The 11,721-nt window shown below is 39.1% G+C and overlaps 2 protein-coding genes across 2 annotated transcripts in view; both read left to right on the forward strand.

The window, feature by feature from the left end:
* The window catches only part of ppil3 (peptidylprolyl isomerase (cyclophilin)-like 3), a 242,276-nt gene that overhangs the window by 192,880 nt on the left and 37,675 nt on the right, over positions 1–11,721 (forward strand). The window lies entirely within an intron of this gene.
* Positions 1–11,721, forward strand: part of zgc:101858 (uncharacterized protein LOC449555 homolog) — a 55,657-nt gene that overhangs the window by 2,399 nt on the left and 41,537 nt on the right. The gene's annotated exons all lie outside the window — the stretch shown is intronic.

Below are 11,721 nucleotides of genomic sequence, written 5' to 3' on the forward strand. Positions count from 1 at the left end.
TGGACTCATTTAAAGTAATGTAATTGTTTGGTTTTAGCAATGTTTCTGTCAAACACAGCACATCTAGGTTATTCATACTTTGCACGTGACGTCACAAGTACTGGTTGGCGGGCAAGAACGTCGTTCTCTGGCAAATGAAACGGTTCGTTGAAGCTGTAGGAATGATGTACCTAACATAGAACAAAGGTTTTAGGTAGATAAAGTCTATCATTCACAAGCACAGTAGCCTACCACGGATATTTTTTAAAGCTATACATTTCTTTCCTTTTTTAATTAGGCTACCATATATGTTTACATAGACAAATCAGATGAACTGCAAGTTATGCGTCCAGCTGGGTTCACTTCAGTGACAGTCATAAATTCCCCTGTCATAGAGACAGGTGACGTGCATTTAGACTGATTTGCTGATGTTATGTTTCATGTCAATGTGTAATCTTAAAGGTGCTCTAAGCGATGTCACACGTTTTTAAGGCCAAAACATTTTGTCACATACAGCAAACATCTCTTCACTATCCGCTGGCTGCCTGTCCCCTGAACACACTGTAAAGAAACGCGATCTCTGTAGACAGCCCAGGCTCCACAAACAGCAACAAAAGCAAACTGCGGCGACCCGCTCCCCGAAACATAACCAACTGTTCTAGCCAATGACCGACATGAAGGACTTGGGGGCGGGGTTTGGGGGGTTAGTGTGCGGATGAGGAGGAGGGAGGGTCTAGCTAGCCTCCGTTTTGTTTGACAATAGTTCGAACGTCAACAAGAAGTGACGTCACCCAGGATCGCTTAGAGAACCTTTAACATAAACGTGCTTACACGTTCGCCAGTAGGTGGCGAGAACGCGTTCATTTGTACGTGATTTGATTTGATATGATATGAGAAGATGAATACATGGAGAATGAATGATACGTTACTGTTGTACTTCGTCTACTTATTACTTACTTACAGTTACTTTGCATGCATACTGTCGTACACTTATTACTATACTACATTACAGCCTAACAGGTTGCTAACAGGATTATATGCATTTCGCTGCCCCAGCTGCTCTTGTCTGTTGTCTGATGCTATGTGGAGTGGATAAGCAGGTATAGGCTACAATGTTTGACATCCTGCTAGCCATATATGATACAATTGGCATAAGTTTTTATTTTTTACTATACTTATCATTCGCCGGCAGGCAGGGTGTACATATTTAGATGAAAACTTCATCACACGATGGAACAGATGTCACTTTGTGTATAGCTGCAAACATTAGCAAACGGACCTTTGCTTTGATTATGAAGATATTCCTGTTTTTCACCTCCCATACGACAGCGTTGTTAACCCATCCACTCTTGAAAAAAAGATAGCTATCTGTACTTTTGTAGGCTTTTTTTGTGTAAGGTGACGGATTCTCTATAAGATATATGTAAATTAGGGGTGCAACGGTACAGATAGCCCACGGTACGGTCCGTACCTCGGTTTTTGGGCCAGGGTCTCGGTTCGGTTTCGGTACATGTTTTGTGCAGAAAGAGACTGCTATTTCATCCCAAAAATATGTTTTATTTTTCTTATGAGCATAAACAGAATGTCACAGTAGGAAGAACATCAATGTGTATGGAATCCCAATGCACCGGTTATCTTTCTGTGTTTCTGTGAAGATGAACGACTTCGAGCCGAATCAGGCCGAACTGGTACGTCTGTACCAGCATGTTTATGATCCTTCTATACACAGAGACATTTGCATTGATGGGCGACCATAAAAGCCTCTCATTTTGTGAATAGGAACACATTTGCAGTAAGCACCCAGTTTGCACTTGTCTAAAGTAATTGGTTACATTTACAAAATAAGCCTACAATAACAGAAGTAAGCCCTGCTGATGAAATTAAGGTTTAAACACTCAGGCTTCAATTGTTTAAATTCACATGCAGTGAAAGTAGGCTACAATAAACCTACTGCATTTATTACTCTTTTATGAATCAGCAATTAATAAACTACTAATAAACGGCAAACTACTTCTTCACTGCTGATTCCTGGTGGTTTAGAGGAGAATTACTCCTCGACAGGTCGCCCCCTGTCGTTTCACAGAATAGCACAACGGCGAGCGCGTCAAGTATAAACGCCTCGTCCGTTTGAAGAGGTGCGCGCGCAGTCAGTGGAGACTCGCGCTCGTGCGGACGCGTCGAGTATAAACAAGGCTTAAAGCAAAAACTAAAAGGATCAGCGCGAACTCAATGGCAAAACCGAAGTCCCGCGGGACACGAGGGTAGATTGTCCCGTGCAGGGCTGACCGAACGGTCCGGGATTTTACCGTGTACCGTTGCATTCCCTAATGTAAATATCTCCAAACTCCAAGTCTGGTAGAGACTTTGCCAGCTTCAAAGCAATGAAAACATCAGCGGGTGCTGTGTATGGATCATACGTTCCGAGTATGTTAATCTTTTCTTGATATCTAATTTTAACATTCGGTGACATATGGTCTAAATAGTTAATTGATTGTAGTATTGGAAATTTGCAAGGCTGCAATTCCCCTGGCTGGCCACTGTTTGTCGCCATTTTGTCAGCGTTTGTTGCCCGCCAGGTATCCATGGTAGTCACGTGACTGTAATCTGTAATAGTCTGTAATCATATCATTAACAATGAGTGCTTTTGAAGTAAGGGATTAAATATTCAGCAACCCAAGATTTATCATTTGTTCATTTGTTTTATCTATTTTTTATTTGTTGAACATCAATTAAAATTTTACCCTTAGATGGGTTTGGAAGTTTTTTGTATTTCCTAATTCGGGGAACAGACACAGTCTTTATATGATGATATCTAGGTGAAAGAGTCTATATATGATGGGATTTATCTGACCTCAGTGACGTGAGACAGCTAGCAAACGGTCAGTTTAGCCAGTCTGTCTGCTTCCTGACCTGAGCCCCAGATTGTCATGTTTGAGCTCTAAGACTATTTGCCATATTACTAGAGAGAAGAGCAGCACCATCCCAGGAGGGATGAATACCATTCTCTTTTCAACAGGTCAGGTCTGCCCCAAAAACTTTTCCAATTGTCTATTAATTCTATATTATTTTGCGGACACCACTTAGACAGCCAGGCCATTGAGTGAGGACAGTCTACTAACTATCTCATCACTCCTTCGAACAGGAAGGGGGCAAGAGCAAATTACAGTGCCTGACATCGTACTAGCGAGTTCACACACCTCTTTAATGTTAATTTTAGTGATCTCCGACTGGCAAAGTCGAACATCATTAGTGCCTATGTGAATAATAATCTTAGATAATTTATGATTAGCATTAGCCAGCACTTTTAAATTTGCTTTGATGTCAGCAAACATGCCGGCAAACATGTGACTATGGTGGCTGGGGTCTCTATTTTCAAGTTCCGTGTAATAAAATCACCAATAACTAGGACGCATTCAACAGGATTCTCAGTGGGTGTTTCACTGAGAGGGGAGAAGCTGTTTGATGTTCTATTCGGAACGGAAGAGCGGTGTTTTGTCCCGCGACTACAGCGTCTCACCGTCAACCAATTGCCCTGCTGCACAGGCTCTACTACAGCCGGAACCGAACAAAGTACAGTGTTCACTAAGCTAGTCGCATCCAAAGCAGTATCTAAAGCCCTTGCACTCTTACAAGTAACCTCAATTAAAGTTTGGATGCGTGTCTCTAGTTCTGAAATCTTCTCCGTCAGCCTGACTATCTCCCTGCATTTATCACATGTTAATCCTGTGCTGACAGAGAACGCTATGCTATACATATTACATGAAGTGCAAGTGACAATAAGAGGAGAAGATGACATAACTCTTTTGTTTGACTGACTGATACTCACCACAATTGTTTGATGGATTTGTAAAAGGCGCGAGCGAAATAAATAAATAAATAAAGAGTGCACGGATGGCATGCTAACAGGCTAGCGAATTATGGTGTGTTGTGCTAGCAATGATTTAGATTGAAACTAGCGATGTCAGGTTAACATGTGATGTTGAGTAAGTTATATTTAGCAGTATAAACAACAGGGAATGATAGTAAATAATGATTCAAAACAAAAAGATATACAAAGCTTACAGACGCAAAGCAACTCAGCAGCAGCAGCAGCAGGCAGACCAATCCCAGGCCTATCACATCATCTAAACCCAGGTATTGTCACGACAAGGAAGCTATTCCCCGATCCAGGAAGGAAGTGTCTAGAAGCATGGTGTGGTGTGTACATAAAACCAGGAAAAAGAGTTATTTTTTAGCAACTTTGTGCTTATTTGTTTACTCAAGATCAGTGCACTTTTCTTTCATAACAGAACAGACTTGACTAACAGAACCAGACTTCAGAACCAATCAAATGCTTCTCTAGACATGCATAGTGATAAAAAAACAATCAACCACCATAGAGAACACTACACATGGCCTCTAGGTTAGCAGAGCCCCTAATTATGTCTACATGGGTAGCAATGAATGGCGGGTCAGTAATCTTAAGGCTAGTAATTCTAAGTCTGAAGATCTCAGCACTCCCAAGTTATTCATCACAACTCCTCATGGCATTCACAGAGTCTGCTCCAGTCCCAGAGATCTGTCCAGAGTCAGTTCCAGAGAGAGAGAAATTCCAGAATGTTATGTTACGAACTCCAGTCACCAGCCCAGTCACCTTAGCACACAACATTTCCCATTATCCCTCACGTTCTTAAACTGCCCTGACTCAGCCATTAACCACACCTGATCTACATCTTCTCTGCTAATCACTGCCTCATTAAAGCACAGACCTCAGTTCCCTCAGCGTATGGCCTTGAACAAGAAATACAGACCCATTTCTGTAATCTCCTGTTTTTTAGGTGCCTGTATATGATCTCTAGCATACTTACTGTACCTGTGATTCTACCTCATAATGTCTTCAAGTGTTTTCTCTCCTGCAAGACTCACCAGCATGCTTTTGGAAGTATATCCTAGTGAACCAGCTAAAAACTAGGACTTGACTTGAATTTATCCATTTTATCATCATTGCCGATGCTAATGTTTTGAATAGGACACATGAATTTAAAAAAATAATGATGCGCATGGAGAAATAATTTATAATAAACCCTGAATTATTCCATAAACCAGTGGTTCCCAAACTGTGGTCCGCGGACCACTAGTGGTCCGTGAGGGTACTGCAGGTGGTCCGTGGAAAGGCAAAATAAAATACAAAATAATATTTTTTTTACCTTCATTTTACCAGGAAATTCCCATAAAAAAAAAAAGTAAAAAGAATATGTAGGCCTATATTGATTTAAAATTGAAATTAAATTGTCAAGTTATTGTGTGATTACTAAAATAGGCTAGTGGCCTATTTCGGATCGGTGGAGGTTCTCTGAAGAGAAAAGAGGCAGAGGCAAATATTTTGACATTATATAAAATTTTGTCTGATTATAATTTGACCAACAGTAATTCTGGATTGCCTCCACCAAACAAGTAAATAAGAAATAAGCAAATCAGAACACTAGTCGCCAAACAGTTATGCGCGTGTGAACCACTAGTGTTTCTTGCTGTCTCTTTTACTGGGGTCTCCAACACGTCGCTCGCGAGCTACCAGTAGCTCGTGGCCTGATTGGAGGTAGCTCGTCAAGGGCTACATATCGTGTCGTTTGCGTTCTCAAGTTCGTTATTTCATGTTGGCGCACGGCAAGCGCGCTCATAATTGAAGCGACGCGCTCATTTTTTCCAGGCGCAGCGAGATGAAAACACCTAAACTTTTCATGCAAACGCATCGCAGTTCATGTGACAAGAACAAACCAATCAGCTTCATCCTTTCCGTAAACATTGAAAGCTCAGTCAACATGAACAATGGGGGTGCACCCAAACACTACGGGTGTTTTTCTCTTCTCCGTAAATAAATCTTGTAGCAGAGCTACAGCAAGCGTTTTTCGATGGTGTAAATCTATTAGCTACTAAACTTCTTTGTCGTTGTGGAGAGCGCAGTGCATGGTTGCATAGCAACGACAGACAGCACGGGAAATCGGACCGAATTTTACTTTTAATAATAAAAGATGGCTAATGTCCATCAATGTAAATGGCAAGTAATTTATCTTTTTTTTTACTCATTCTTTTAATAAAAATGATTTAAAGGCTGAAATATGTGAGGTTTATCTTTTAAAACCTTTTTTGTGAAAAATTATTTAAAGGCTGAAATATGTGAGGTTTATCTTTTTATAAAAACTTTTTTGTCAAAACTTTTTTTGAATTTCATTTTACTATATATGCCTATAGGGGTGGCAGGGGTTGGCGGCAATGCAAGTATCTGGATATTTGCCGCGGGGCGAGGGCTTCGATTACCTCTCTCTTTTTTGACCACATGTTTGCATCCCTGAAATGAACCTGATTATGCCCTCGGGCGCTTGAGTAAATAAATCAATTAAATATGTGGCAGCCGTTGTGTGCAGTAAACGTTCTTTTAACAAGCTGTTGTACTGATGTGATGACCAGTTATAGTTTTAGTGCTAGTAAGTCTATTTAGAAGTGCGGATTAATTCAGGTAGGACTGTGTGTAGACATATTTTATTATGTGTATTATGAGGTGGTCCGCGAAAATTCTTGATTACAAATAGTGGTCCACACACACAAAAAGTTTGAAAACCCCTGCCATAAACAATTGTGTTTTATCTACCAACACACATACCACTCCCTCCTGCCACACAAGGGAGCCATCCCCTGAATTCTAACATTCGATTCCCTCCGTAGCCTACTACATTCATCATTAGTCAGACTGTGTATAAATAGCCCTGGTCTTTCACTATACCTTTGCAATGTCTTGTCCATCACTGTTGTTGTATGGAATTCCCCTCTGTATTTTGCTGCTTCTTCTGGGTTACAAATAGGAATTGTCAATTTTGATGTCATGGTGACTTTAAAGTTTGTTTGAGAGATGTTCATTGAATTACATTCTTTAATGTAATGATTTATTGATTGTAGTATGATACAACAAAGTCAAGTTATTATGACAAGTTATGACAATCAATAATGTCAAAAAGAGAAATTAAAAAACGCAAAACTTAATAGTGAGAAAATCAACATTATTTGAGAATGACCCTTAAACCATTACATTTCTCAAATTTTTATTTCTACCAGAAAGACTCAGGAGGCTAACATTAAGATGATCAAATGTATTCCTTGAAAAATAACAGATGTTAAAGGAGAAAGAATATTTATCAGACCCAGGTAGTACACTTGCTTAGTTGATCTCTCCTTTATAATACCAGTACTATTATGAGTATACCATTACCAATACCAGGTCCAGTACAGTCTCAAATACTCTAGTAGTAATAATTATAATTTCTTGTTCTGTAAGGCTCTGTCCTGATATGGTTCTTGGGGGATGCAGATTCTGGCAAATCCTGCCCCTGGACGGATGGATAGGGAGGATGGAGGGGAACGTCAGCAACAACATCTATGAGTGCAACAGGTGAGTAAGTTCAGCTCTTATAAACATAAGGTGACAAAAAGTGATTGGCCACACCTAATTGTGATGAATGAATGAAATATTATTAGTGTCTTCCTGGTAGAACTTATGCTAAAGCTTTTCTTTCCTATCTCTTTTATTTTATGTTATTTTCTTTTGTGTATGTCTATTTAACTTCAATCTCATTGCACATTGCATTTTGGTATAAATACATTGAGACAATGCCTGCTTAAACATAACATTTTCCAATTAATGAAAAGATTAATAGTAAGACCCCTAAACCCAGGGTGAAGAGTAATCACTCACTGACAAGCTGCTAGAAATGTGTGATGTAACCTTGCCTGCACTCTAAGGATTGTCGCAGTCATAATCACCTTTTGATGACTTTCAGTTCAATAACTCTCACTGGCTGGCCTCCGTTACACACGCAACGCAAGAGTGAATGTCTATTTATCGTAGCAGAAGCGAAACAAAATAATGCTTCACGAAAAATAAAGCGAAGGTGATGAACAAACGACAAGGAAGCACAATACAAACAAGAGTTCGTTGTTGGTTGCCAACAGCACAGCAGCTCTAGACAAACAATGACACTCAAACCCAGTGTTACGTATGGAGTTGAATCAAAGCAACCTCCCCGTCTGTTTTCAGGCCTTCCCGCTTAGCTCTCTCCAGTGCTGGAAAGCTTTTCTAAAATTAACACGGCCCTAAAGCTGTTTCCTGATAACATCCCTTCATTTTCCAGTGATATCCTTATGAGCTTTTCTCTTTTGTAATGTCTCTCAGCCATATCTCTTTCTACAGTCTTTCTTCAAATCTCCCTCTTGCTCGTTCTCTCTCCTCCACCGTCATACGCCCCCTAATGCTGATTGGATGCACATTTGTTGTTGTGTCTTGTTGTGTCTGTCCGACCAACTTTCAAACAGCATTTTTCAAATATCGCTTACCCCACCTTTAAGCCAGGACTAGGCTTTAGTTCAGTTAGGACATTTAAGTATTTTTTATAAACATGCCTTAGAAAAAAAAACATTACTGGTGTGCATCTTGAGACAAGACAATGACAGTGACATATTTTAAGATATGTCAGTGCAAGTTGGTTTCAGTTAAAACAGCTCAAACATGCATTATTGTCTGGGACTATCTTGACCCTTGTCTGTTTAACCAGGGAAAGGTGAGTACATAATGAAAGAATTCAAATGTTTTATTTTGTATAGGCCTACACTTTTAACAACATTATCCTAAAACAGAACCAAACATAATGATAGAGGACTGCGTCTGTCAGTTTAATGAGGACACTGGAATGAGGGAAAAGGCGAGGGAAGGGTGAGATGTCCTTTGCTGGGTGAAGAGGAGAGTGGGTGTGTTGGAAGAGATGTCAAAGGAAAAAAGGGCCACATGGCGTTCACGCTGAGCCCTGCTTCACTCAGCATGCTGTTGCACAGACGCCGTGACAGGAACTTCCATGCAAGGTTAAAAAGATGCAAAATTATGAACATACAGAATGGGTCGGTCTGTCTTTCTGCATAGCATGGGACTGAAGAAGAGCTCTCCTGGGATTTCAGACGCCACACACTGCAGGCTTTGCAGAAACAGCATTTACACCGGCACCAAACATGAGTGGATGGCAGCGTCAGTGGGAGATTGCAATCGCGGTGGGATTTGTGTGAAAATGGAAAGCTGTGCTTGCAGCTGAGAGGAGACAAATAGCCGAGCGCCTCTCACTTGTTGTCTTTCACTTTCAATCATCACTATAGCTTCTTGTTCCACTTGAAGGACAGAGCAAAGATAAAAGCCACCCCATCCAAGCCAAAAATGAACCAATATGTGATTTTAATAACATTGAAAAGGTTAATACCTAAGGTTAAAAATGTAAATGTATTTTATTCAATTTTCCATAATGTTCTCATGAAGTTAATAAATCAGGGCCTGAGAAACAATTCTTTCCAATGCCGTTTCCAATGCCATTTAAAATCTTTATCACAATATGCCATCAAAATAGATTTGATATGTGTGGTCCTCCATCTGTCTGGTTATTAATTCAATATTGAAACAGGAAATATGATTTCCGTTCCCTTTGGTCAGCTTCAAACAACCATTGAATGAAATAACTCTAATGCTCTCGATCCCATTGTCATTTCCTATCAGCCCAATGCCCGGAATGATGTAATTTACATCTCATTGTCCTGAGAAGGAAAAGAAAGGAGAAAGTCACGCTTTTCAATTTGAAAGCGAGCGTTTTTTTTCTGTTTTTTTTTTTGCTCGGTAAATTAAAGAAAGGCGGGTCTACCGATGGCTTAAGCCCTTTAGGTGCTTGACAATCACTAAATCTGGAAAATTGCTCTCTCTCCCAAGAGTACCATGTACCCTCTAAAACAGCCAAAGACATCATTATCCCACTCCTTTTCCCATCTGTAGGTCGACTAGATATATCATACCTCAAGGAGCGAAAAAAGGGAGAAAAAAAACTGCAAGTTGGCATGAGTGAATGTGTGAAAGCAGTGCGTTACAGAGAAGCTGCCTTGTTGTGTAATTAGATAATTTATGCAAAATCATGCAATGAAAAGTGATTCAGGGTGAATAATAATGAGGCCTTTGCAGAATAAGATTGTGTAGGATCTGCAGATGAGCAGATGATTTTAAACGAAGAAAAAAAGAAGCAAAAACACCTCCTCCATGCAGCGTGCTCTTTTGTCACAATGGGATCTTATTGCTTGTTACCGCAAAAGGGAGAACATAACAAACTTAAAGCCCAGTTCAAGCAGAAGGAAATTAGAGAGGGGCAAATTAGCATCTTATATAACATTATCAATTCCCACTAAGAGCACTTTATGAGGACACATAGGCCTACCCATCATCGCTGTAGCTCAAGATTTTTTGGTTTAGGTTCAATAGTCTCCTAGCAACCACTGTGATGAAAAACATAATAATAAAGTTGAGCAAAACAAGCACTATTATGACCTAGTTTTTGTGCACATCTTTGTATCCATCCCACTTAATTTGTCACAGTCATTTCTGACATTTTTACTTGATTGTAATTGATTTTCAGTCATTAAATTTAGTCAAAAGCAAATTGCAATGAACTTATAACTAGCTTGCAACTTTTATTTTTATGTACAATTTTGTGTACTTGTTTTAGTGTAGGGGTGAGCGGGGCACAGCCTAATTCGGGGCTAGTTGTAACACACTTGTTTTAAATACATTCACACATGCAAGCATAACAAAATTGAGGGTATTTAGTTGCCATATCAACACCATATAGAAAATAAATTGCACCAAAATTCAGAAACTTTTGGAAGATATCACCGAACATTTATTTTACCATGGTAAAAGTAAATTTCTTACTTGTGTTAATTTTTCATCTGTTTTTTTTTTTAATTAGACAAATCTGATATTATTTTAATCTCCAAACAGTTGAGATTCTATTCTTTTATACTTTTATGAATTCTATTGAGAAACCATAAGAAAAGGGTGAATAAAGGCGTTCAGAACTGTTTTGTGGTGTGTTTGTTGTCAAACTCAAATATGTTTTATTTTTTATTATTACAAAATGCCATTATTTTATATGAAAAACTTAATAATTGTATTTTATTGAGAAAATATTTTAGTTTGTCTTGTATATTTTTTGATTACATCAGATAACATTTTAAGCTGTCATATGGTCGTGTTATGGGGCATGTTGTCACATTTCACTTCCATTATTTTGGGGGTATATCAAGAAAAAAGTATGCACTGTATTAAAGAAACAAAACCACATAATTGTATTAGACATGTGAAATTAATGCGGGGAAAAATAAATACTCTGAACCTAAGTAAAACTAACTAGGTTTACACAAACTGAGAAAGTCAAAAAGAGTTAGATTGTACCCCGCTCTCCCCTACATTATCTCAAGAAAATATGGTGGATTTTTTTACTATAATGAGATTAGGGATTGTTGCTCGATTAGTGATGTTTTCCCCCTGTCCATTTTTTGTTTGTATGGGTCTATAATATGATCAGAATCATGTAAAAATCACCATCAAAAGCTGCATAAGAAACAGTGACAATCATGTTGTAGTCATCACAGGACGCCATTTACTCAGTCAAATATTGCAAAGAGATACATCACATCACAATTTCTTCTACAAAAGACTCATTATAATTACCAAATGTTCAGTAGAAGTTGATTAGGTGTGTGCTACTGTGCATTTGTTTGGAATAAAAAAAGAGCAAATCACAGTTCCAGTCAAGGGCGTTTAATGAATAACGACAGTGCTGTTAGCGCTTTGTCCTGTTCAGTTAGGAACACGGTTCTTCATTTTAAAAAGTACAGAAACAGCGCCCTCTACTG

Source organism: Rhinichthys klamathensis, unplaced genomic scaffold, assembly GCF_029890125.1.
Source record: "Rhinichthys klamathensis goyatoka isolate OS25496 unplaced genomic scaffold, OSU_Roscu_1.1 h1tg000019l_1, whole genome shotgun sequence".
Lineage (NCBI taxonomy): Eukaryota > Metazoa > Chordata > Actinopteri > Cypriniformes > Leuciscidae > Rhinichthys > Rhinichthys klamathensis.